The sequence below is a fragment of the Notamacropus eugenii genome, chromosome 2 (genome assembly GCF_028372415.1).
Source record: "Notamacropus eugenii isolate mMacEug1 chromosome 2, mMacEug1.pri_v2, whole genome shotgun sequence".
NCBI classification, from domain to species: Eukaryota; Metazoa; Chordata; class Mammalia; order Diprotodontia; family Macropodidae; genus Notamacropus; species Notamacropus eugenii.
In genome coordinates this window covers 157,285,823-157,310,556 of record NC_092873.1, presented here as the reverse complement: position 1 = coordinate 157,310,556, position 24,734 = coordinate 157,285,823, and the positions used below count along the sequence as shown (strand labels likewise).

At 37.7% G+C, this 24,734-nt stretch overlaps 1 long non-coding RNA gene across 2 annotated transcripts; it reads left to right on the top strand.

Moving 5' to 3' along the window:
- The first annotated feature begins 2,365 nt into the window (after positions 1-2,365).
- Positions 2,366-24,734, top strand: LOC140523734 (uncharacterized). Of its 2 annotated transcripts, XR_011973455.1 has the most exons (5): positions 2,366-2,446; positions 16,134-16,274; positions 21,668-21,734; positions 23,579-23,667; positions 24,556-24,734. It is a non-coding gene; the product is annotated as an uncharacterized lncRNA (long non-coding RNA). The 2 variants fall into 2 exon arrangements; XR_011973454.1 differs by lacking the exon at positions 23,579-23,667.

Here is a 24,734-nt window from a genome sequence, read left to right as displayed (position 1 = left end):
CAGAATGCGAACACAAGTTTTTCTGACTTCAAGCCCAGTACCCTGTCTACCATCCCATACTGCCTCCATAGGTGATGTGATATAATATGAACTTATTGGTGACCTAATTAGTCCTTCATAAATCTCAAGAGTTTGGATCAACCTTAGAAATCACTTACTGCTCAACCCTCTAGTTTTTTATGGATGAAGAAACTCAGGCCAAGAAAAGTGAATTTCTCAAAGTCACATAGTTAGAAAGCATCAGAGGTAGAATTCAAACCCAGTTTTTCATACTCCAAAAACCAGCACTTTTTCTGTGATACTGCTCTTAAATTCTAGAATCATCATAGAGTTGAAAGCTGAAGCCACATAGAGAGTCCTTTGAGAGTGAGAAATAGGAGTATGATGGAGCTAGTTTGAATGAATATTAAATTTTCAGCATGAGCATTTATAGCTCAAAAAATACTACATGTCAAGGCTTGATATATTGTTTTCTTGATTGTCTAGACTTAAGAAAATGATGGGGAAATGTTGATAACACTAATCAAGCATTAAAATGTTTCTTTCAAGACGACTGTTGTTAAATATGTACCAACATACCCTCGTCCATAAAGAGTACAGAGGAATTAAAACAGACCTTTAGATAATGTACAATTTCTAACAGAAGTCAAGATTGCAGTGGGATTAAGAAAAGAATAGGGTAGCAATGTAGTGCAAAGGTTTCTGGATTCAGAGATGGAGGACTTGGCTTTCAGTCCTTGTCTAGTTACTACACTACTGGCAAAGTCTAGGGGAAGTCACTTAACCCTATTGTTCTCAGCTTTGTGTGAAAACAAGGGGATGGAACTAGAGTTAATACTCAGGTTCCAAGATCCCAGTTTAGGCTCTCGATTTAGGTTTTCAGACCACAGTCCTCAATTCCCCACTCATTACCATGGTACTGATCATACAGCATGTTATATTTTCTTGGTATTAATTTAACTCTCAGCATCCTTCTGAATCCATTCTTTCAACCATTCAAAACTGAACCTAAATTAATCGATTGTTGGTGTAGTTGTTTTAACTAAACAGTACATTATTCTTTCAGGGTAGATTTGCAGCCTAATAAATAAATGACTTTCTATAATGAGTTAGCTAATAGGAGTTTGCATTTTGTTATTTGTATCCTTGAAGAGAAAAAAGTTATAGACTTGGGGAAAATCCAATTATTTGCTTTTGAGTTTGTCATAATGGTACACTGACAGTTTCTTGTTTTCTTATCTTGTTTCCTCACTCAAGTTCAACATATGATTTAAGTTGTAAGCTCCTGAAAGCATGGAGAATGTTTCACAATATTTCTATGCATCTAATAAAATTTTTCTGAGTACTTTCTTTCTGTATAGCACCACCATCAAACCCAGTAACTGATAGAAAGAATGAACAAAACTTTAAGAACCATTTACTTAAAAACTTGGAATCACAGAATCTGAATTTGAATCCCAACTCTGTCACTTAATATTTGTGTGATCTTAGGCAAGAACCCCTCTGGGCTTCAGTTTCCTCATTTGTAACATGAAGAAATTGGACTAGATAACATCTGAGGTAACTTCCAGCTCTAAATCCATGACGTACCTTGGACTACCTCAACAGCAAAAGCGAAAAATATAAATATAGAGAGTTAGCGATAGAGATGGATAGAGAGACAGAGATAAAGGAAGAGCATGTAGACAGTAAACAGGGGAAGGGGAGGGAATGTCAGGCAGATTCTAAGGGATTTATGATGTAATTGAAAGACACTCCAACAATGGAGATGGCAGCTCATCCATGGCTTTCCATCCTATGTAATGCCTCTCCATAGCCTAGAGACAGATAGGTGGCACAGTGGATAGAGCATTGGGACTAAAGTGATGGAGAACTGAGTTCAAATCCAGCCTGATAGTGATTAGCTGTGTGACCTTGGTCAAGTTACTTTACTTCTGTCTGCCTCAGTTTCCACATCTATAAAATGAAAATAATAAAAGCATATATAGACAGCTAGGTGGCATAATGAATACAGTGCTGGAATCAGAAAGACTCAACTTCTGAGTTCAAATCTGGCCTCAAACACTTACTAGCTGTGTGATCCTGGGCAAATCACTTAGCCCTGTGTGTCTCAGCTTTCTCATCTGTAAAATAAGCTGGAGAAGAGAATGGCAAACCACTCCATTATCTCTGTCAAGAAAACCCCAAATAGAGTCATGAAGTGTTGTACATAACTAAAATGACTGAACATCAACAACAGTTTTTATGTCCCGAGATGGTTGTGAGGCTTAAATGAGGTAATATTTGCAAAGTGCTTAGCATAGTACTTCATACATACTATTGTTAAGTCATCATAAGTCAGCATCACACAAATAGTAAGTGTCTGCAGCTGGGGATTTGAACATAGGAAGATGATTCTTCCTGATTCCAGGCCACAGTTCCACCTAGCTGTTTCACCTTATACATAGTAGGTGCTTTATAAATACTTATTTCCTTCCTTCCTCATATTAGGTCACATTTCTAGGTGTTTTCCTCAAATTCTCTTGAAATCCAAAGAACGTCAAAGGAATACCCAGGCTGTCCACTGGTTGTTCCTCATTTCTGTTTTGTGGCTGGCTGACTGTCTTTCTCAATCATGTAATAATTGTAAAATATCATTTACAGTCTTCCTCCTTCCCACTACTCACATCTGCAGTCCTTACCACGTTCTATTCCATTGCCCTCTTTAGAGAAATTCATTAGCACACAATTTTAAAAGAAGATATAGATTGAATATGTAATACACAAAAACTCATTTACCAAATCTTTAGGTTCTCCACACCATACATGAGTAAATGTGTTTTCTTTCCTATTCTTTTATTTACTGCCTCATTTTAAAAATCTTTACTACTGCAATATTTTCTGCTTCTTTTCATTCACGTCAAACTGTTCACAAGAAATTCGCTTTGTAAAGCCTTCGAATGCCATAGAAATGTGAATAGTGTTAGTTATTATTATTTAGAAAAGCCAGCAATTTCCCATTGTGCTAGGTTACATAGACTGAAGAACCAAAAAGAGCTTGCATTTGAATCCTGCTCTAGAATGCAGGGACAGGAGTTTTATAGATGCTAAATGGCTTTTCCGTGCAGCTTGCTTTGTTCAGTAAACGGTCATTGATACTTTTTTTTCCGACCTTTATGGAAAGATTGCCCCAGACGTAAAAATAACCCTGACCATTTTGTATTCATATTTTGTGATTTATTTTGAGGGGATTAATACATAATCCTAAATTTATGATTTTTAAGTATGGTTTTATATCATGCCTTAATGCCAAAATATTTTTCCAGAAAAACATTTCTCCAATTCACTAATTAAAAGCAATGGTGTAATAGGACTTGAAATGCAGAAATTTACTTTACGGGGCAATTTTTAAGGAATGCAGGCATTCTCTAAAGCAAAGTACACTTGTGTATTAGTTTTCTATTCCAAGGGGTAATATTCCAAAGGGCTCAGTCTTCTGTCTACTTTAAAATTATAAATCTTCTCAGGAAGTAGAAGTATGGAATATTCATTATTTTCCTCTTTCATAAGACGTGCATTTTCTCTTGTGTATGTTGTAGTAGACCAATTATAAATGCACTAAAGGACAGGCAGGCTCCCAAGCAACCAAATTAATCAGACCCAAAGATACATAATGACCTCAAATGGAAAGAGAAATGTCTCCCAAAGTGGAAAGCAGGCCAAGTTTCTAGGAAGAAACACAAATAGCTCAAACTTTTAGGATTAAAAATCTGGAAAATAAAAAATCAGGTGCTATTTTAAATTATAAAGTCCTTAAGGATAGGGGTAATACATTTCTAAAGCCTTAAAGATGTCTGTTTCACGCTGAGCTCGGTATCATGGGTATATGGCGACTCAAAAAATTTTATTGAATGAGGTGAACTCATAAAGTACATAAAAAGACATCCAGAAACTGTTATTATTGCTATTTTAAAATAGGTATGAGGTAAGGTTCTCCTTGCAAAGAGAAAACAAGACAAAAATACCAGATATCTTGATGGTTTATAGAGTTCAATGAAACGTTAGTGAGCATCTAGGCCAATCTTCTCCTTTTACACATGGGGAAATTGAGTTTCCAAGAATTGAAGTGAATGACTTGTTCAAGGTCAGATAGCAAGTTAGCATCAGAACTGAAAACAGTGTATCTTTTTTTCTTACTCAATCCAAGCTCTATTGAAGGCTGGCTTTACAAATAAGGTAGAGGAAATTGTCACTGATACAGTATGTGATGTGAAAGATATTGGCAACAAGGATAGCTCTGAGCCAAAAGTATCCCTTTCCCTTTTCTTGAAGTTTTACAACTTAGATGCTACACCTGAAGTTAATGACCCAGCTTGAGGCTAACCAGGTGTATCTAGAGTGCAGGGAATTGGTAGGCAGAAGGTGATCTAAGCTTTTCCCCCAGAACCCAGAGGAAAATAATGATAACCTAGATATAGTGACTTGGGTAATGATAGACAGCTGTCCCTTCTGTCATCAGAACTCTGTTTCAATATTTTTAAGCTCCCAAAGAATAGGAGCATTCAAGAAGACAATGGAGAAGTCACAAAAGAGAATGAGAATCATGAGGACTCTAGGCATACCAGATTGAATCGTTGCTTCTTTTTGCTCATAAAATTCAGGCTGAAATTTCTTCCTCATAATGCAGGAGAGTGGAAAACCTTGGCTATCACCAGGTGTGTTAACAGCAACTGACTTTGGGGTATTAAGACCATGAGATTTTGTGTGGGGCCACAGCCCTAGCAACTATTCAACTTCAGTTCTGAAGGATAAGGTGAGCTATAGAAAATAGACAAATGCTTCCTGCCCACCACACAGTCAGCAGCCTTTGGGACCTTTGGGAATTAGACTTCCTGTGTTTCTGGCACCATGGTGCCAGCTTCTATCTGTAATAATTGGGATTTTTAGACCTGAGGTGGAAATGCCAGATGCTGGCCCAGACAGTGAAGGGGGTGTTGCCATTAAGGCAAGTTCCAGAGTGCTGGGACAACTCTTTAATCATGAAGAAGCCTGGTGAACAGAGCAAAAATAGAAATTTATCTCCATGCTACACTTCCCTTGAAGGTCCCAGAGAAGCAATTCATTCAGTAATACATCCTCAACCCTGGGAAAGGGGAGGGACGGCTTAGCAGAAGGAGATTTCAGTTTGGGAGACAATTGGAGCTCCACAAGGTAAGAGTGGTAGACACTTTCTATGCAACTTACCACATCTAATAAATCATCTAGCTACAATGAAAGCCATTTGTCTGAGTCTTATGATGTGGTGGCCAGTCAATGGAAAGCAGGAAATTTCCTGGATTTAGGGTGAATGCCTGATAAGTCATAGGTATTTCCATATTGTAGTAATCCTGATCTATATTTCATATCATGTTACCCCTAGATCATATTACTGATCTAGATTGAAGGAATTTATCATTCCTTTCTGCCTCCATAGTTAATTATTTGGCAACCTGCTTTTCTACAGATTTACAGAAATTAGGAGCCACGGTGGATGTGGGGTGCACCCAGTTACTCATTAATAACACAGCACCTTTAGTATCACCTAGAATAACTACCCAGTATACACTCAGCCTCCACCAATTTTGTCACATTATTATTTTTTACCTTGTACATGTCTAGATTATGTGCTGCTGTTCCTCCTTTTCAAAGAGGACCAAAGTCATCACAGGATGATGTCTTGACATGAGCATTAATTGAATTTAAGTAAGGTAGAGCTGCACAAACTCATCAGTCTCTGTCTTCCAGAGTCATCAAAGTCCAATGGCAAGAAAAAAGTCAAAATGACTGACAATGGCCCAGGATGTGGTGGATGACCTTGGTGCCTTCTCTGTTTGACCAAGCTCTAAGATTTCCATAGCACCTGCTTCAGCCACCTTCGTGGCCATTGGGTCATTGTTCTCTTCTGCTCATTCCTCCAGGGGAAGTCTTCACATGCTTGGGGTAGGCATCTCCCTAACTCACTAACATGTTTGAGGTCTACTGGTTACCCTCAACTTGGGTTAGCCCATCTGCCAAGATGATTTTACAGCATGCTACGCATGCTACAGATTATTGGAGCCACAAGTGACAATTGGGTGAAAGATGGACAGCAAAGGTGGATGACCAGCCCTGTAAAGGGTTTGGCAAATGCAAGGACCTAAAACAACTCTGTAAGACTCATAATGGAAAATGCTATCCACATCCAGAGGAAGAAATGTGGAATCTGAATGCAGATCGAAGCATATTGTTTGCTCTTTTTTTTGTTTTGTTTTGTTTTTTCTTTGTCACGGTTCTTCCCATTTGTTCTAATTCTTCTATACAACATGACTAATGTGAAAGTATGTTTTATAAGAATGTGTGTGTACAGCCTATATCAGATAGCACACTGTCTTGGGGAGGAGTGAGGGGAGGGAGGTGGAGAAAATTTAAAACTTATGGAAGTAAATGTTGAAAACTAAAAATGAATTAATTAACTTATAAAAAAAGAAAAGGGCCCAACAAGCCCTTACACCAGAGATGGTAGTCCTCCCTGAACACCCCATATACCATCTAGAGAATGTATTAATTTCATAATGCCTCTTTGGTAATGCAATCTAACAAGGAAGGTAGGTGGCACAATGGATAGATCACTGGGTATGTTTCAAGTCAGGAAGACCCATTGCAAATATGACTTCTGACAATAATTAGGTGTGTGACCCTGAGCAAGTCACTTAGCTTGTCTGCCTCAGTTTCCTCACCTGTCAAATGTGGATAAAAATAACAGGCATCTTCCATAGTTGTGAGGTTATCTGTAAAGTTCTTTGCAGACCTTACAGTGCTGTATAAATGTTGACTCTAGTCAATAAAGAGGCAGGGAATATGTGGAAAGAGGCTGATGTTGCCCTAGGAAAAGAAATGTTTGTAGTTGCTAAAATAATGGAAATCTGCAGCAAGTCAAAACTTCCCGATCTTGTAATGGTTTAAAAGAAAAAAAGATGGAAAAATTTCTCAAAGAAGAAAGCAGGGAATTCCCTAATGTGATTTGGTTCCTCTCTTTCCTCCAGACTGCTTTTGAGAAAATGTTTACTTACTAGCTTTTCACCCTCGGTGGTGTTTCCATTTCCTCCTGGTGCCTTTTCCCTTTTCATGTTCTCAATATTTCAGCAAAAGAATGAATATAAATATTAGGATAAAAACTCTTACATCTCCTTTCAAGTACCATGGCTTCACCCATTAAGACATTAGCTTTAAACAAGTAATTGAGCCTCTTGTTTACGAATAGTCTCATTTAAGCATGACTTCAGGACGGAACTGCTGCTGCTGCCACTGCCAAATCCGATTGGTGCCTACCAAACACCAGCCCCAATGCCAGGAGCAGCAAACGTGGTACCAGAATGTTCCTTACATCCTGAGAGTTGCAAAGAGAGTCAAAGGTCTTCTGTCAGGCAGCAATAATGGACAACTCCCCGATCTTTTTTTCCAAGTTCTGTGCCAGGGAGTACACTCGGTTATTTACAGAGCATAAGGACTCCAACCAGCCATATGAAGAAAGAAAACTGAAATAAATGTCTTTAGTAACTTGGGGCTTGGGGAGTTTCTGCTGGTGGTGCTTTGTTTACTTTGTGCTCTCTTTTGTCCCCTTGCATGTTTAAGCATTTCAACATGTTTTCAAGAAGGCAGCAAGGAAAAGGGAGGGAGATTGGAAGAGGGGAGTAAAAGCTTAGCAGAGGGGGCTCTAGATCCAGAAAGCCATTACTGCTGAGTCAGCCATTATGCTGCCAGAAATGGGTCATACTAATCATCTTGTGGTGTATTCAAGCTAGTAATAAGTTTGGAAGACCTGGAAAGTGGTAACAGAGCACTCACTGCAGAGCAGAAGGGCCCTTCTGGGATCCACAAAGTCTGCTTGACGAAGAAAAAGTGGGGAAAAAAACCATTATAGCTGAATAAGAGGTAAAAGAAAGGGTCAACTTGGAAAACCAGTTACAAATCACGAAGCTTGCTGGGGTGTTTATTTTGCTAGGAAGGTATATGTGTGCTGAGGGATTTCAGGCTAAGGCAGGGAGGGGGAGGCAGGGTTTGATAATTATTTTTATTTTCTTTTTAATTGATGATTTGAAAGTGTAATCTTCCATATTTTCTTCAAAACCTTCTTAAAAGCTCATTTCATTGTGTGTGTGTGTGTGTTTGTCTCCATCTCTCTGTCTGTTCCCCTCCTCCTTTTCCTTACTCTCTCCCTCCCTCTATCCCTACTCTCTCCTTCCCTTCTTCTCTATTCTCTGACTCTGTCTCTCTCTCTGTCTCTGTCACTGTCTCTGTCTCTCTCTCCCCTCTTTCCTTTCTCTGACTCTCTCTCTCTCTCTCTCTCTCTCTCTCTCTCTCTCTCTCTCTCTCTCTCTCTCTCTCTCTCTCTCTCTCTCTCCTTCCCTCAAGTTTTACAGATGTCTTGTTTTTTCACACCACAGTTATTTGTCTAACTATTCCACCTTATATGAATTCCACCTTAATGCTTGTTTCCTCTCCTCTCCTTCCCTTCCCTCCCTTCCCTTCTCTTTCTCTCTCTTCCTCTCCCTTCTCCTCACTTTCTCCTCCAGAGCCATCTAGGTTCAGTGGCCAGATATTGATCAGGAAGTCTAGAGATAGCCCAAATGAGTTCAGGGAGACTCATTATCAGAAGTAACTTACTAAGCATGTGCTACATGAATGCTTTCCCAATTCCTTTTAATTCTAGTGCCTTTCCCCCATGAATTTACTTCCATTGATTCTATAGATAGCCTATTGGTGTGTATATTGTCTTCCCCATTTGATTGTAAGCTCCTTGAGGACAGGAACTGTCTATCTTTTGCCTCTTTTGTATCCCCAGTGCTTAGCACCAGGCCTGGCATATAGTAGGCACAGTAGTATGAATTATCCCTTATAAAAGAGACATGCTTCAGCAAATACCACAGACAAATAACTCATCATCTTCAAGTCCTTTGGAACAAAAAGTTTTATGGACACTCAGGAGATGAGACCAAAATCATGTGGAACTGCACAAAATGCATATTATTCCTTGTGTCCTGTCTGCTACCAGAGATGGGTGTTTTCTGTAGAATTACAGGAGATGAACCTACATCCTTATTACTTTTATTCAATGGAAAAAAATGATTTTGGTTTTATGTGTTTGTTTTTTATCCATCTGTGCAATGGTCCATAGAACAATGAATATAAGAGAATAATAAATGGATAGTCATATGTCCAATAATAATTTCCATCTGAAACACTTGAGGGAAAAAATATGAGAAGAACAAGATGAGAGACATAGCTAACATTCATGCAGCACTTTGTGTTTTCAAAACACTTCTCTTATTTGATCCTCTCAACGATCCTGTGAGGGAGGCACTCGTATTAATTATCTCCATCTTACAGATGTGGAAACTGAAGTTGAGAAAAGTGAATAGACCTGCTGTCTGAGGCAGGATTTGAACCAAGGTCTTTCTCTCACTAAGACCACTCTAACTACTATGTGTGCTGGCTCTAGAGTAGAGCTTTGGGGTTCCAAATATTAGACATTATGGAATCTGAAAAAAAGCAGACATGATACTGTTAGCTCAGAAAATATAAGGAAATATTCCAGTTATGGTCATATTTACCAGAACCAAGAGAAGACATCAAGATCATGTGCCAATCCCTCATTATCATATATTGATAGACAAAAACACTAGATTCCAACAGCCTGGGGCTCTCTCCAGCAGTGTAGAACAAAACCTCTTCTAGGCCTAAGTTCAATTCCATTAAAATAAACATTTAAATTTATTCAAGGCCTAAGTTCAATTCAATTCAATTAAAATAAATACTTATTAAGTGCCTACTATATGCCAGGCCTGGTGCTAAGCACTGGGGATACAAAAGAGTTCCTGTCCTCAAGGAGCTTACAATCAAATGGGGAAGCAATATACACACCAATAGGTTATCTATAGAATCAATGGAAGTAAATTCATGGGGGAAAGGCACTAGAATTAAAAGGAATTGGGAAAGCATTCATGTAGCACATGCTTAGTAAGTTACTTCTGATAATGAGTCTCCCTGAACTCATTTGGGCTATCTCTAGACTTCCTGATCAATATCTGGCCACTGAACCTAGATGGCTCTGGAGGAGAAAGTGAGGAGAAGGGAGAGGAAGAAAGAGAAAGAGAAGGGAAGGGAGGGGAGGGAAGGAGAGGAGAGAAGAGGAAACAAGCATTAATATAGTACCTATTATATCTCAGATACTGGGCTAAGTGCTTTATCAATATTCTCTCATTTGATTCTCACAACAACACTGGGAGGTAGTATTATCATTAATTCCCATTTTACAATTGAGGAAACTGAGGCAAAGAGCAGTGAAGTGACTTGCCCAGGCTCACACAGTTAATAAGTGTTTGAGGCTGGATATAAACTCGGGGCTTTCTAACTCCAGACACAGCACTCTATCCACTACGGCACATGGCCACTGATCAGAGAGAGGGAGAGAGAGGCAGAAACAGAGGAAAAACAGAGAGAGAAAAGAGAGTCAGAGTTAGAGACACAACGACAAAGACAGAGAAGGAAAGACAAAGATAAAAACACAGAGGCAGAGAGAAAGAAACAAACAGACACAGAAACCCTGACCTGAAGGAGTTGGCAGTCTACTGATACAACTTATGCAATGCCTTATACATGTTGGGGACATACATGCATGACCTAAAGGGCTGGTTTTACAGAAGATATGCCTGCAAGGGAAGTTTCCTGTCACCAGCAAGTTTAGCTCCCCAGTGAAGACCTTAAGAATATTTTCATCACCATTTGGAAGCCCATAGTATGACCCTAGTCTGTCTCTTCCTTTCTTTCCTTTCTTTCTCCACCCCCTTCCCACCCTTTTTGTTGGGTTTTTGATTTGTTGACTTTCCTCAGTCTTTTCCATCCTCTCATAAGTTCCTTTTCAGGAAATTGATTCTGTTTTCCAGGCCCAGCACATGCTTAGTCCCTGAGATAACCTTTGGACTTACTCACTTCCCACCCCCAAGTTTTAAAACCTCCCTGACAGATTAGTCAATCTCCTCTCAAAGATCTTCTTTATTCTTTTTTGTCAGAGGAACAACTCCTTATGTGATAAAATTTCTTCCTATAATTCCCTAGCATTGCATTATGCAGGAAACAATTTTTTTTTTGGCAATACCACTTGTGAAACCAGATGCTGATTTCTACCAGGCATCTGTTTGCCTTTGAGGACCCCTTTCCCTAACTGGAAATCTTGAGATATCTGTAACCTGTGTCCCCCTCTTACTTCTCCTTCCCAGCCAAAAGTTGGATACCTTTTGGAGCTACTTGGGATGTGACTTGTAAAGATAATTCTTCCTTACACTGTCAAGTAGCATGGGTCAAGAGAGCCCAGTGAGCTTCAGTATCTTGTCAGGTAGTATATCTGAAAGCTAGCTAACATTTTCCTCCTCTGGGGGAAATTTATAATATAACTACTCTCTGATGTGTTATAACTGCTAACCTTCTGCTCTCAGGAATGTGCTGTTCCTCCCTCCCACCTCCTGGGTATCAACTAGCTCTTCATTTTTCAGTATTAGGACCATGTAACATTTCATGGCCTTAATGGTCAAAAGAGAGCAAAGATAAGGAACTATCTGCCCAGGGATGGTCTGCAGCTACCTTCCTGTCTTCAAGCCATATGAATTCTGCTCTCTCCAACTGGATTTCTCACCCTCCTTTCTGAGATGCTTTGGTTGATTGGTCTTTCCCTTCCACATATAGCTTCTGTCCAAATGTTTCTCAGACATTTGTCCCCTAAGCAAATTAAGCAAAGGCAGTGACCACATACCCTTTTCCCAATGTACTTCTAGGAGACCTTCTCATCTCCTTCCCTCTTGACCACCAATCCAAATGCGTTCTCAAGACTAGAGTCCAGGTAGAAACATTAAGGTACCAAATTCAAGCCCAGAACAGGGCAGGAACTGAAGAAAAAGTCAGAGAGACCTCGAGGTTCACTGGAAATTATGCCACATTCAGAGTGAAAGGACATGACTTTGAATCCTAGCTCTGCCATTTGCTTAGCTGTGTGACCTTGAGTAAGGCACTTAACTTTCCATTTCTGTAAAATGAGAGTGTTGAAGTAGTTGACCTCTCTAGCAAGTCTGGTTCCTTTGGAATGCTACATTATGAACCTACATGCCTTCACTTAATCAGCAAGCTATTACAAAAAACCCACTATGAGCTAGGCACTCAGAATACAAAGGCTTATATTTTGTCAGGGAGAAAATAAGGACACATACAAACATTTTTTAAAATAAATACAAAATATTTGGGGGTCAGAGGAAGGCAACAGCAGGTGAAAGCATTTGGAAATGCTTCGTGTAGAAGGTGGTACACAAGCTAACCTTTGAAAGAAATTTATTCCAGGCATTGGAAACAATTTACTCCCATGTAAGCATTCTCTACTCAATCAATATCTTATTCTATCCATTTTTTAAAGTTGTATATTAAACTCTGTTGTTGTCTTTGTCTTTCTTTGTCTCCTCAATACTTAGCACACTATCTGGCACATAGTAGGGATTTCATAAATGCTAGTTGTCTAACACACTGTAAGGAAACACTGGCATAGGTTTTATTGAGTTATCTAGTGTAACACCTTTATTTTAAGATCAAGAAATTGAGGCCCAGAGAGAAGTGACTTACCCAAGGTACCCCCGCTTAGAACCTGGCTCTTACGCTCCACATCTTTCTACTATCCCTCAGCCAGCCCAAAGTTTTGATCCCTCTCCCAGGCTGCATCATTTCTGGATTTGCTTATTTGGAATGGCAATCTGTTTTACTTCCTCTATAGAATAATTAAGTCCCATACAAACTGCCCCTGTTTTATATATGTGTGTGTGTGTATATTTCTGTGTTTGTGTATGTGTGTATGTGTACATGTGAAGGACATTATTTGATTTTTGATTTTATTTCCCCCACATTTGCATTGTTATAAATGCCTCATGATGTTCATATTTAACAAAACCTTCTCCATCTTTTTCAGTAGCAAAGGTACTCATTTCAATCACCAACTCTGCCTTAGCTAGTGGTTTCAGCACCAACAGGAAGAGATAAATTTAGCATTAAAAAAATGGAAAGAAAGGAGGAAAAGGTGAGCTATTTCCTCTGAAAACCAGGCAAAGAATATAAGAAACCACATTATTAGGTGTTTTTTGCTATTTTGGTAACTCCCAGGTTCTCCTTGGAGCTCTAAAACTAAACTGTTTAGAGGCAGAAATTCTGCGTACTACTAGAAATTTCATTTTCTTATTATTTATTTTCACTCTTGGAATAGTCCAGTCACCTGACCTCTAGGCACAGCCAAAATTTAGCCAATATTCCAGATGTTACCAACCCCTTTTGGATTTATTATATGGTAGTCAGAAAATTCCTTGAAATACATACAGAAAAAAAATCCCCTTCTAAAAGGAGACAGATTTTCCCAAATCATGAAAACCCAGATTTACTGAATGGGATTGAGAATGCACCATTTTATTGAATCCTAATTTTCTAAACCCCTTTCCTCCAAAATCTCCCAATTTACTAGTAAAGTAAAGGGAAAAGTATGGAAAGAAGCATTTAAAAGCTTGATGAATTTTAACTTGGCAGGGAGGAGAGGAAGGAATAAGAGGAAATTATTTTTGCAGTTGGAGAAATTTGTAATCATTCCTGAATAACTATGGTTTGATTTTTTTTCCTGTATTTTTCATTGTTTTCAGCATTGGGGGTTGCTTGGGGAGCAGGATCCCTTAATTAACTTGATGAGGTTACAGGGAGATTGGCCCTTGTTTGGGACTTCAATAGTTTCTTCTCATGTAGGATATGGACAACCTCAGTGGAGCTGTCTGATCTCATAACTGGCAGAGCAGGAGTGATTGAACCTCAGTGATTAGGGATGACTGGAGTGTGAATTGGTTGGCTAAGATTATCATACATTAGAGCCACTTCTTGTGTCAGGCTTATAAAAGTGAGTGAGCATCATTACAGATACAGACCTTTCCCCTTTCTGGAGAGATACAGAAAACAACAGAGTCCAGGGTCCTGAGAGTCTAAAAGCCTGTATATGAGTACTGCCTGTCCTCTGGTTGCCAGTAATGGTTGCTTGGGGAGGACAGAAATCGCAGTGTCATGAATTCTCACCCATTAAGCCCAAACTAGAGTTCTTGGGCCTCAGTTTCCTAGACCCAGCTACAGCAAGGAAGTAGCACAACTCCTTAGCGCAATGGAAGACAGTACTAAAAACAATTATCAGCCAAATGTTAGATATTTCTAAACTAGCTTCCTGATTAAAGGAAGGATATCCTGAACCATATCAAGTTACTAGAGAGTTTTAAAGGTCTAAAGAAAGATGAGGGAATTCTTGGGCAAGGTCAGACTCTTGAGGAGAAGAGGACCATGTACATAGTCCTGAAGTAGAAGTGTCAACAAAGGACTAAGCCACAATCTGAGAAAACAAAAGACCTGTGCTTTGTCCTCTACCATTATTGTGAGTTATTCAGCCAATGCCAGTCATACAGAAAGGGACTCATTTCTCTCTAGGAACTCCAATTCTGTTTTACTTCTAAAAGTTTTGGGAGTAAAGCTAGAAATATATAAACTACCCAGGGGTGAAAGTAGGATTCACTGTAATGGCAAGAGGTTGTCTCTCCCAGTCCCAAGTTTTTTTCTTAAGAAAAGTCCAAATAGCAAGGTTATAAGTCCGAGTGTTATGTCTCACAAAATGTTAGTCTCAGTATTATGAGTCTTTTCACAGGAGGCAGGATTCATCAGACAGGACAGAAGACTGTATAAATTATTATTTACTGAAGTCTTTTATTTTCCCCTTTTTTAGTGTGTGATGAAATAAAGACTGTCTTCTACTTAATAAGCATTACAACTTTGAGTGCTTGTACTGAGAGGTTAAAGGACTTGCCCAGAGCCAAACAATAGGTATCAGAGTCAGGTCTTCCTGGATCTGAAGCCCGTTCTCTACCTACCAGACCATGTTGCCTCTCAATCTAATAATACATTCACTAGCTTCTAATGATGAAGTCTGGACTGAGAAAAAAGAAAAGAGAATACCTGTCATATCTCCCTCCCCAGGAGCCTTCTACTAATACTCTGACTCTCTCCCTTTAATCCTAAACTATTCATGTTCTCTCTCTCTCTCTCTCTCTCTCTCTCTCTCTCTCTCTCTCTCTCTCTCTCTCTCTCTCTCTCTCTCTCTCTCTCTCTCTCCCTCTCTCTCTATCTCTGTCTCTCTTGCTATCTCTTTCTGTTTCTGTCTCTCTGTCTCCCTCCCCTCTCTTCCCTCACTTCTCCTCTTCCTCCCCCTTTCTTTGTCTCTCTCTTACACACACACACACACACACACACACACACACACACACACACACACACATACACACACAAAATCAAAAATGTGGGAGGAACAGAGCTCATTTCTCCAGAATTGCATCTTTTCTTTTTAAATTAATTTTTTTTCATTTAACAAGCATTTATTTTCTCTCCCTCTCACTTCCCTTCAATGAAAAATTAAAAAGAAACAATGGTTTTTACCCACTTAGAACCAGGAAAATTAATTTTAATTCCTCCAAAGAAAAAATAATACGCATGTCTTACTAGTATCACCACCTACCTCATGGATATTCTAATGACCTGAAGAAGCGTGGACCTCTTCAATGAACTTATTTCCCTGACTCATGGTATAATTTTCTCTTCTGTAGGATCTGACCCATATCTGAGGAAACAACAATCTCCTTAAGTTATCAAATGACCGAAAGAGACCACAGATGGCTTGAAATATCCAGTGACATAAAATAAGGATTATACTGTTCTCTGTCTGACTACAAGCTAGAACTGGCAAGATGTCATTATCATTGTTTGTCCTTTATTCTCAGAGGATATGTCTAAACATTCATCTTATCGAGCCTACAAAGATTGTCAAGTTAAGCTTGGTCATTAGATGGTATTATTGGCTAAGTTGTCATTATTTTTTTAAAAATTAATAGGAAATGTAGACTCATAAAAAAGAGAAGAACATGAAACAGGAAGAAGAAAGTTTTGTAGATGAATCCTAGACAATGGTATTCATGGCAATCCAAGTTAGAGGCTTACATAGTTTGGGAGTTCTTAATTTCTTTTTTTTTTATCTTTTGCAGCAGAAGCACAGAATAAGGAAGATTGGAAGGACTAACCAAGGAAATCAAATTTTGAAGATCACAACATTCCTATTTTGGAGCTGAAGATAAGGAAAGAAAAATTGCACAAGAATCAATGTTGACAATCCAGTTATCTTAAAGGTAAATATTCATGTTCTTCTTCTCTATGGTTCCTAATTCCAACTTCATTTCCCCCTTTACAGCTGAAATTCATGGAATGTCGAAATGTGCCTGTTCCAGAAAGCGTTCTATATTACCTTAGCTTCTAGCAATTTGTGGAAAAGGAGAGAGATCATGTGTTCCACTGGTAAATATAGCAAAGAATGGCAGATTTTTCAGGTACAAAAAAATCCATTACAGGCCCATTGACTTTAAATATTTCCCAAATACATGTAAAAAAAATAATCATTTTTACCATTTTTGAGTTCTCTTCCTCCCTTCTGCCCCACTCCCCAATTTGATATTGATTATACATGTAAATTCATGCAAACATATCCATATTTGCCATGTTGAAAAAGAAAACACAAACAAAATAAAACAATTAAAATAAAAAAGTTTTTAAAAGTATGCTTCAATCTGCAGAGTTTATCAGTCCTCTCTCTGAAAGTGGACAGCATTTTTCATCATGAATCCTTTGGATCATTATCTTGATCTGACTAGCTAAGTCTTTCATGGTTGATCATCCTCACAATATTGCTGCCACTGTGTATAATGTCCCTCTGATTCTGCTCACTTCACTCTGTATCAGTTCACATATGTCTTCCCAGATTTTTCTGAAACTACTCTGCTTGTTATTTCTTATAGTATAATAGCATTCTATCATAATCATATACTACAACTCATTTAGCCATTCCCCAATGGATGGGAATCCTCCTCAATTTCCAGTTCTTTGAAGCCATCAAAAAGAGTTCCTATAAATATTTTTATACATATAGGTCCTTTTCCCTTTTCTTTGATTGATTTGGGATACAGTTTTGGTGGTGGTATTACTGAGTCTAAAGGTATACAGTTTTATAGTACTTTGGGTGTAGTTTCAAATTTTTCTCTGCAACGGTTGGAGTAGTTCACAACACCACCAACAATGCACTAATGTCCCAATTTTTTCACATTCCCTACAGCATTTTTTATTTTCCTCTTCTGTCATGTTAGCCAATCCAATAAGTGAGCAGTGGTATCTCATAGTTGTTTTAATTTGTATTCTTCTAATCAGTAGTGACTTAGAGCATTTTTTCAAGTGACCATTGATAGCTTTGATATCCTCTTCTGAAAACTTCCCATTGGGTCCAGTTGTCTTTTCGAAGTTACAATATTTGCAAGCCTGAAAAATTGTCTAGCATTTTATGAGCAGGAGAAGCCTTTTACGTACATGTTATTCATGAATTTTTTTCTTCTTCTAAGAAAAGCTTCATGTTTTCCTCAATCCTCCTGGTCCTTAGGGAAAACTATAAAAACCAAAAGGATTCTGTGCCAGAGCCAGTGAAATTATGTGAAATCAGGGGCTTCTAGCTGATGTAATGTGTTAAAGAGAAAATATAACAAAGATAAGGTTGAAAATTTTTTTTGCTGACATTTTGTGCTTTTATACACATAGCAGTTTGCACCTAAGGGACCATCTTTTTTAAAATGAATATTGCTATTACATGACTGTGAGTCTTAGAATGCTACAGTTGGCAAAGAATTACAAGTGCCTGTCACAAGAAAGCAATATGTGATGGGTGAGAACTAGCTACAACATAACAAAGAAGAACCATTGAGGAATTACAGTAAAGGTCTCCATTATGAAAATGTAGTAATGAAAAAAAAGGAAATAGATTGCTCCTATGGAGAGAGCAAGAGATAACATGGAGAAATCTTGAGCATACCATTGGTATTCTCATGGTTTCAAGAAAAAGCAAGGTTGGAAAGTCCATTGAGTTCCCTATGGACTCAAGCATGCATTGAATTGGAAGCAACATCAAAACTGATGAGGTCACAGATTCATTTGAGAATCTTCTGTCAAGTATTTTTTTGTCATGTGTTTATTTGTGCCTGTGTCATACCTCTCTACTAGATTATAAGCTTTTGAAGTCAAGAACCTTGACTTGCCTAAATTTTATAACTCTTTCAGCACTTAGTATCTTCTTTTAAAAATGTTATACACTTATTAAAACTTGCATAGAAGCATCTTAATAAATATCTGTGGTTGAATTTAATTTAATTCTTCAAACTTCAATAAAAGCAGAACCATGGGTTAGTGATGAGAGAACTGGTCTCAGCACTGATAAGACCCGGGTTCAAGTTCTACACCTGAGCCATACCACATTATGACTTTGGGGAAGTCATTTACCCACTCACTGCCTCTCTTCCCCCAAATACACATAATTATCTAAGAAGATAAATTATAGAATAGGTACTGAATTGTTTTGGTAGAAGAAATTTTGCCCCGTTGAGTTCACTGTACCAATTCACAAATCCAGTCCAAAATGCCTCAATAACACACTTCAAAACAAGTCAAAACATTTTTTCCTGTTTTGATTATCTTCTAAATTTAGTCCTTTGTTCTGGCTATAATTTATTTGTTGTTTTATTTGCTTATTTGCTGATGATGATGATAATGATGGTAAATATAAGAAATCACAGGATTTAGAACTAGAAAGATAATCCAGTCTAATATCATAACAGATTGGAAAACTGAGACTCAGAGAAATTGAATGATTTGTTCAAGGTCACACAGATAGAAAGTATCTAAGTCAGGATTCCATCCCAATTCTCCTAAATCTAATGCTCTTTCTATATAACATATGATCATATGGATTAAAAAAAAAGGAAACATTTCTAGACCAGGACATCCCAATACTGGGATTCTTTTGAGACTTGAGGAAGAAAAAAAAGTTAGACTAGCTCTTTGAAATGGCAGGTAAATTTTCACAGTAATAGGTCTCTGGTGGAGATTCTGTGGGATAGTATGCTCTCAAATTCAGTTGCTTCCAAATTGAAAATTTTCAAATATAAAATTATGAAATAGATAATTATTTGTAATCAGGGCAGCTATGTGGTACAGTGGATAGAGCGTCAGACCCAGAGTCAGGAAGACTCATCTTCCTGAGTTCAAAACTAGCTTCAGACATTTACTAGTTGTGTGACCCTTTACAAGTCATTTAATCCTGGTTGCCTTTGTTTCCTCATCTGTAAAAATGAATTAGAGAAGCAAAGAGCAAATCACTCCAGTATCTTTGTCAAGAAAACCCAAAATGGGGTCATGACTGAAAATCAACTGAACAACAATAAATTATTTGCAATAAATAAATATGATGTTTTAAGTAGGCAGCATGTCCTCCCTAAATTAGAAAACTTATTATTTTAAAATAACATTACTTTTATAAAGATGTTGATCACTTAGTTTAATGCATGCTTATCCAAGATGCCTAGCCTATTGTCCTTGAATTTTTCAAAATGAAATTTGTATCAAAATTGCTGACCAGAATTTACATTCCCAAGTGACCTGGACTTTTAGTAAGCTCTGTGGGCTTTTGCTATGATGAGTTTGACATTTTTTTCATGATATAGTAAAACACAATTTTAACTTTGAAATGTCCCATGATCTCTTTAGTTACTTTATGCTGCAGCTATATTCTGAGTAACTTAAGGTGGAAAACTTGGTTCCCCATGAATAAAATCCTCTCTTTGAGTCTTATTGAGAAAAGACAAGGAAATGCCTTGCAGTAGATGCCAAATGGTAGCCATTGTCAAGAAGAAGAATTTCTAAATTTGGAATGGGAGCAACTGGGTTCAAATCCTATCTCTAACACTTGTTGCCTGTGTAACACTGGGGAAAAGAATTTCCCTTATCTGAACCTTAAGATGATCTCTTAGGTCCCTTCAATTTCTAAATCTGTGATCCTAAGAAGGGCTGAGGGATTTTTAATCTCAAATATCCTCACAAAGAGATGTTTGGAGTAGACAGGCAGAGAAAGTTTGGTCCTTCATGACCACAGCTGCTTTCGACATCCCCATTCCTAATTTTAAAAAAATAAAGTTTTAGTTAGCCCAGTAATTCGGTCAGTGTATTTGATCAAATTTCCCCCAGACCAGTCAGGAATTGGGTATCAGATGGTGGCACAGAGCTACACTTACTTCAGTACTTCAAGTAGGGTATCCTGCTAAGGGTATAATGAATGATGATATTAGAATTGGAGAAATAGAAAGGGACTTGGTGAGATGTGGCATCTCATTAAATTTTTCTGTTTTCTCTTCCATTTGCTGTGTATTACAAGGTAAAGTCTCTTGAGGGCAAAGAATGAGATCTGTACAGTATCTGACACAGTATGGGCACTTAACAAATTTTGAATAATGTCAAAAGTTCTTTAATTTATGTTCCATTTCTCTATCTAGCACAGGTTGGGGAGTCTTCTATGAAATATTCATCCTTAGGTTTTTTTTTTTTTTAGTTAGTTTACTTTCTTCAAAAGACAACTTCCTGTTCCTAAGGGGAGGGAGAGGGGGAAGTTTAAAAAATTTATTTAAAAAAAGACTCAAAGGCTTCTTGGACATCAAATAGCTCTTACAAAACAACATTTTGATGAGTTAAGTGTAAAGGAATCAAAAACATACGGATTAAATTTCCTTTATAATACACATGGGCTTAAAATGAAGGGAAAAGTGCTTAGCAAAACACACTTTGGGTCTGCCAAACCCAAAACATTAGGAAAACAGTTCAAGACGTTCAGCAGACCCAGAACACAGCCAGGTTCACCCATCTACAATTCAAACACCCGACCAGCTGAATGTCTGAGCTCCAAACTGCTCAGTAGCTTAACATCTCTCTTTCTCATCCATATCCTCCAAAGTGTAATCTTTTCCCAAGACTCAAATGAAAGTTGGCCACATCTCTTAAGTAATATATAAGCAAGATTTTAATAGAAAAATATATAAAGGTCTAGGCATAATTTCTAAATTAAAATGCTTTTTAAAAAGATTTATGAAAATGGAGCTGAGTAGGCAAGAAGATGCGATGCATGAAATAGAACAGAAATGCTTTAGCAAACATAAATTGACTTGGCAACATCCATTGTGCAATATAATTGTGATCAAGAGTACAATGGCAGCTTGTATATTTTAACGTAAGCTCTTGATAAATATCACATTATACCAAGAGTCATGTAAAAAAAATGGAAGCCGCCATTTCTTCCTGAAAAGACTTTGATTCCAACAGTCTGATACCATTCTGTCTGCACATGTTCTCAGAATCAGGAAATCTAATTGCGCAATGTGGTTACTCTTTCCCTCCTGTATTGTTAGAGATGCTCCATGCCTTTTCTTTTGAAAAAAAATTTAAGTAGACTTTAGATTTCCAGAGAAACAAATGAAGTGAACCCATTTAGGGTCACCTAGAGTGGACAATGGCAACCAAAAGCACCAATGGTACCCCCAGAAAGGATACCAGAATGCAAAAAAATGTCTTTACCATAATAATATTCTAGTTACATTTAAGGAAGCAATTTTTTTTAATAATACAGGAAGATATATGGATGGTCTGACCTTTTTTTTTTCTTCAGAGCCCTGCTACATTTGAGTATTTCCTGTACTGACCTGGATCCAATATCACAGAACCTAATAAATCAGGTAATAAGTCTCTCAGTTAACTAAAATATTAAAAGATGCCTTAAAGAATTTAAGGTTTTTAAACACATCTTATATTGAGGGTTTTTTTTTTTAAGGCAAAGGTAATGTGAAACATATTTTATTCTCCATTTTGAATTGAATTTTCTTTCATTCCTTTCTTTTCAGAAAATGACCTGGCTATGAGGATATTGACCAGGAAAGTAGTTTTCTCTTTACAAAAGCACTCAGAGACAATGTGGGTGGCTCTATTAAGTCATATATAATCCCTGTCTCCTTCCCCAGGGAGCTGTCCGATTCCCTTGTAGTGGGATGTGTACTGCTAAGATAACTATCTTGTGAACAAAGTCTTGTTCTGATTTACGTGACTGTATAGTTCAGTTTTAAAGACTCTCCAAAAATGTGCTCTCCCCTAAAACTCAATATAGAACTTAAGGTCCAAAGAATGCAAATATTAGCTAGTATTTCATAAATTATAGATCAATAGACCTAAAGAACTTAATATCTGATTTATGATTAGTATTCCCGTCCCTAGTTTGACTGTGAAATTCCCTCTTGTCTAATGATATGGCTCATTTTTATGACTCTAATAGAGTCTTCTCATAGATGAAGTTATCACTACTCATAGGAGACTATGAAGACTTTTCTTAACCCATGGGAAGCTTTCTATTTTTAAAAAGAAAGCCTAACACACAGATTTGATTGCTTCCAAATGGACTCTGAGGAACCTTTTAGTTCTAAATATGTGTTGGTGATCCTATGGGTCTATGACTTTAAGCTTGTTTTTTTTTTTTGTTTTGAGGCCAAAAGATGGACTGCATTTATATCTTGGATTCTCTATATTTAAAGAAAAAAAGTGTAGCTTTTTAAAAATCACTCATTTGGTTCAAAGTCAAACATAATTAAAAGTCTGAATGATAGGTTGTTCTGAGAAAAATCTTGTTTTTGCTATAATAAAGCACATATACTAACTCAAAGTAACTTAATAAATTATTGTCCTTACAGGAGTCATTATATGGGTTGCTTTAATAATAAAAATAAAAAAATAAAATTAATAATAATAAAATTTAATAATAAAAACTAGTCTTTATAACTCTTTAAGGTTTGCAAAGTACATTACAAATATTATCTCATTTCATCCTTAGAACAACCCTGGGAGGTTAGTTCTAGTATTATTCCTATTTTACAGATAGGAAAATTGAGGCAGACAGAGGTTAAGTTACTTGCCCAGTATCACACAGCTAGTAAGAGTTGGAGGCCAGATATTAATTCAAGACTCCCTTTTCTCCAGGTCCAGCATTCTACCCACTGAATTACCTAGTTACTTTAAGGAACAGATATGATTAATTTGTCATTTTTCTGACAATTATCCATGTGTAAATGATCAGTTTTTTGTCTTATATTGCTTAAATACTCTCAAAGGAATCACATTTATACATGTTTAAGAGGAAAAGGGAAACTTTCAAGTGAATTTTTGATAAGGAAGCCCCAGTAAAAGGTTTCTTTTGGTCACACTGAAGGAAACATGCACTAGAATTCAGAATCCATGAACTACACCAGTTTTGGAATCTGACAGTTGCTGACATATGTGCTATTCTTATTGGCCTCTGTCTATTCTGTCATGTCTCAGGACAAACTGATATCCCACAAGGCAAGGGTTGGTGGCCAAGCCCCATGTGATCATGAGGAGCAGTTATTCCAGCAGGTTCAGACAGGAACAGATAACTAGGAAGAAGGATCAGGACAGGAAAGGGTCATAAAAGCCAGGGACACCTGGATACAGAGAGGAGCTCAAATGGTAGTTAGCTATGCTTGGTGTATGCTTCATCAGAGCATTCTTCTAACAGGAAGCTTAGACATGTTGGCCTCCCTGTTCTCTTCTTCTTCCAGAGGGGATAGTTTGAGCAGAGGCACATGGACATTCTATAGCATTCAGGTATGTGGATACCAGGCTAGAAACAGATATAGAGAAAAGAAGTGGTAATCATCAAAATAAAAATATTGTGATTTTTTTTTTATGACTTGGTACTTTCATCCTTTCTTTGACACAATGTATTTTAGATTGTTGTTTAAGGAAAACAGAATGACAGAGTTTTATTATGGTCTTAGACATTCTAGTCCAAGCTACTAATTTTTCAGATAAATAAACTGTAATTCAGGGTATATAAAAGAGTTGTTCCAGGTCCCATAGTGAGTTAGTGATAGTTTCTAATGTTGTTTGTCTTTCATTTTCAAAGAGGCCCAGTGACATTACTAGTGATGTATTCACTTGTGTGTGAATTAGTTCACTCTGTTTTCCAGAGTCATCAAAGTCCAGTGCCAAGACAAAAGTCAAAATGATTGACAAAGCCTGGGCTGTAGGGGATGACGGGCATCTTTGATGTCTGATCAAGCTCTAATTGCTCTACAACACTTGCTTCAGTCACCCTCATGGTCATTGGAACAAATTGTTCTCATTTGCCCATTCCACTAGGGCAAGTCTATACATGCTCGGGGTAGACACCCCCCTAAACTCACCAAGTTTGAGGTCTGTTGATTACCCTTATCCTGATTTAATCCATCTACTGAGATGATTTACTGAGCCACTGAGCATGCTACAGTTACTTCCTGGAGGCATAGGTGAGAGTTGGGTGAATCAGATGGACACCAAAGGTGGATGAGCAGTCCTGAAAAGAGCTTGGCAAGTCTTCACACTAGAAGTACTAGTCCTCTTGGATATTCTATTTATCCCTGGTTTCTAATAACTTACCCAGAAGAGTAGTACAGTTAGAGGGTGTTAAGTCCATGAATCTTTCAGTTACCTTTCTTCCTTATTTTCTTCTAGATTGTAAGCTACATGAAGAAAGGACCATATTTTTTTCAGTTTTCTCCATTCCTTAGCACAGCATTGTAACACTGAGAAACTTAAAGCAGCTGAAAGTAACAGCATCTGTAGTACTCTGAAACTTCCTGTAGGCTATAAAGAACAGGAGTCAAATGCTGAGCATCCAGGCTAGTGCTACA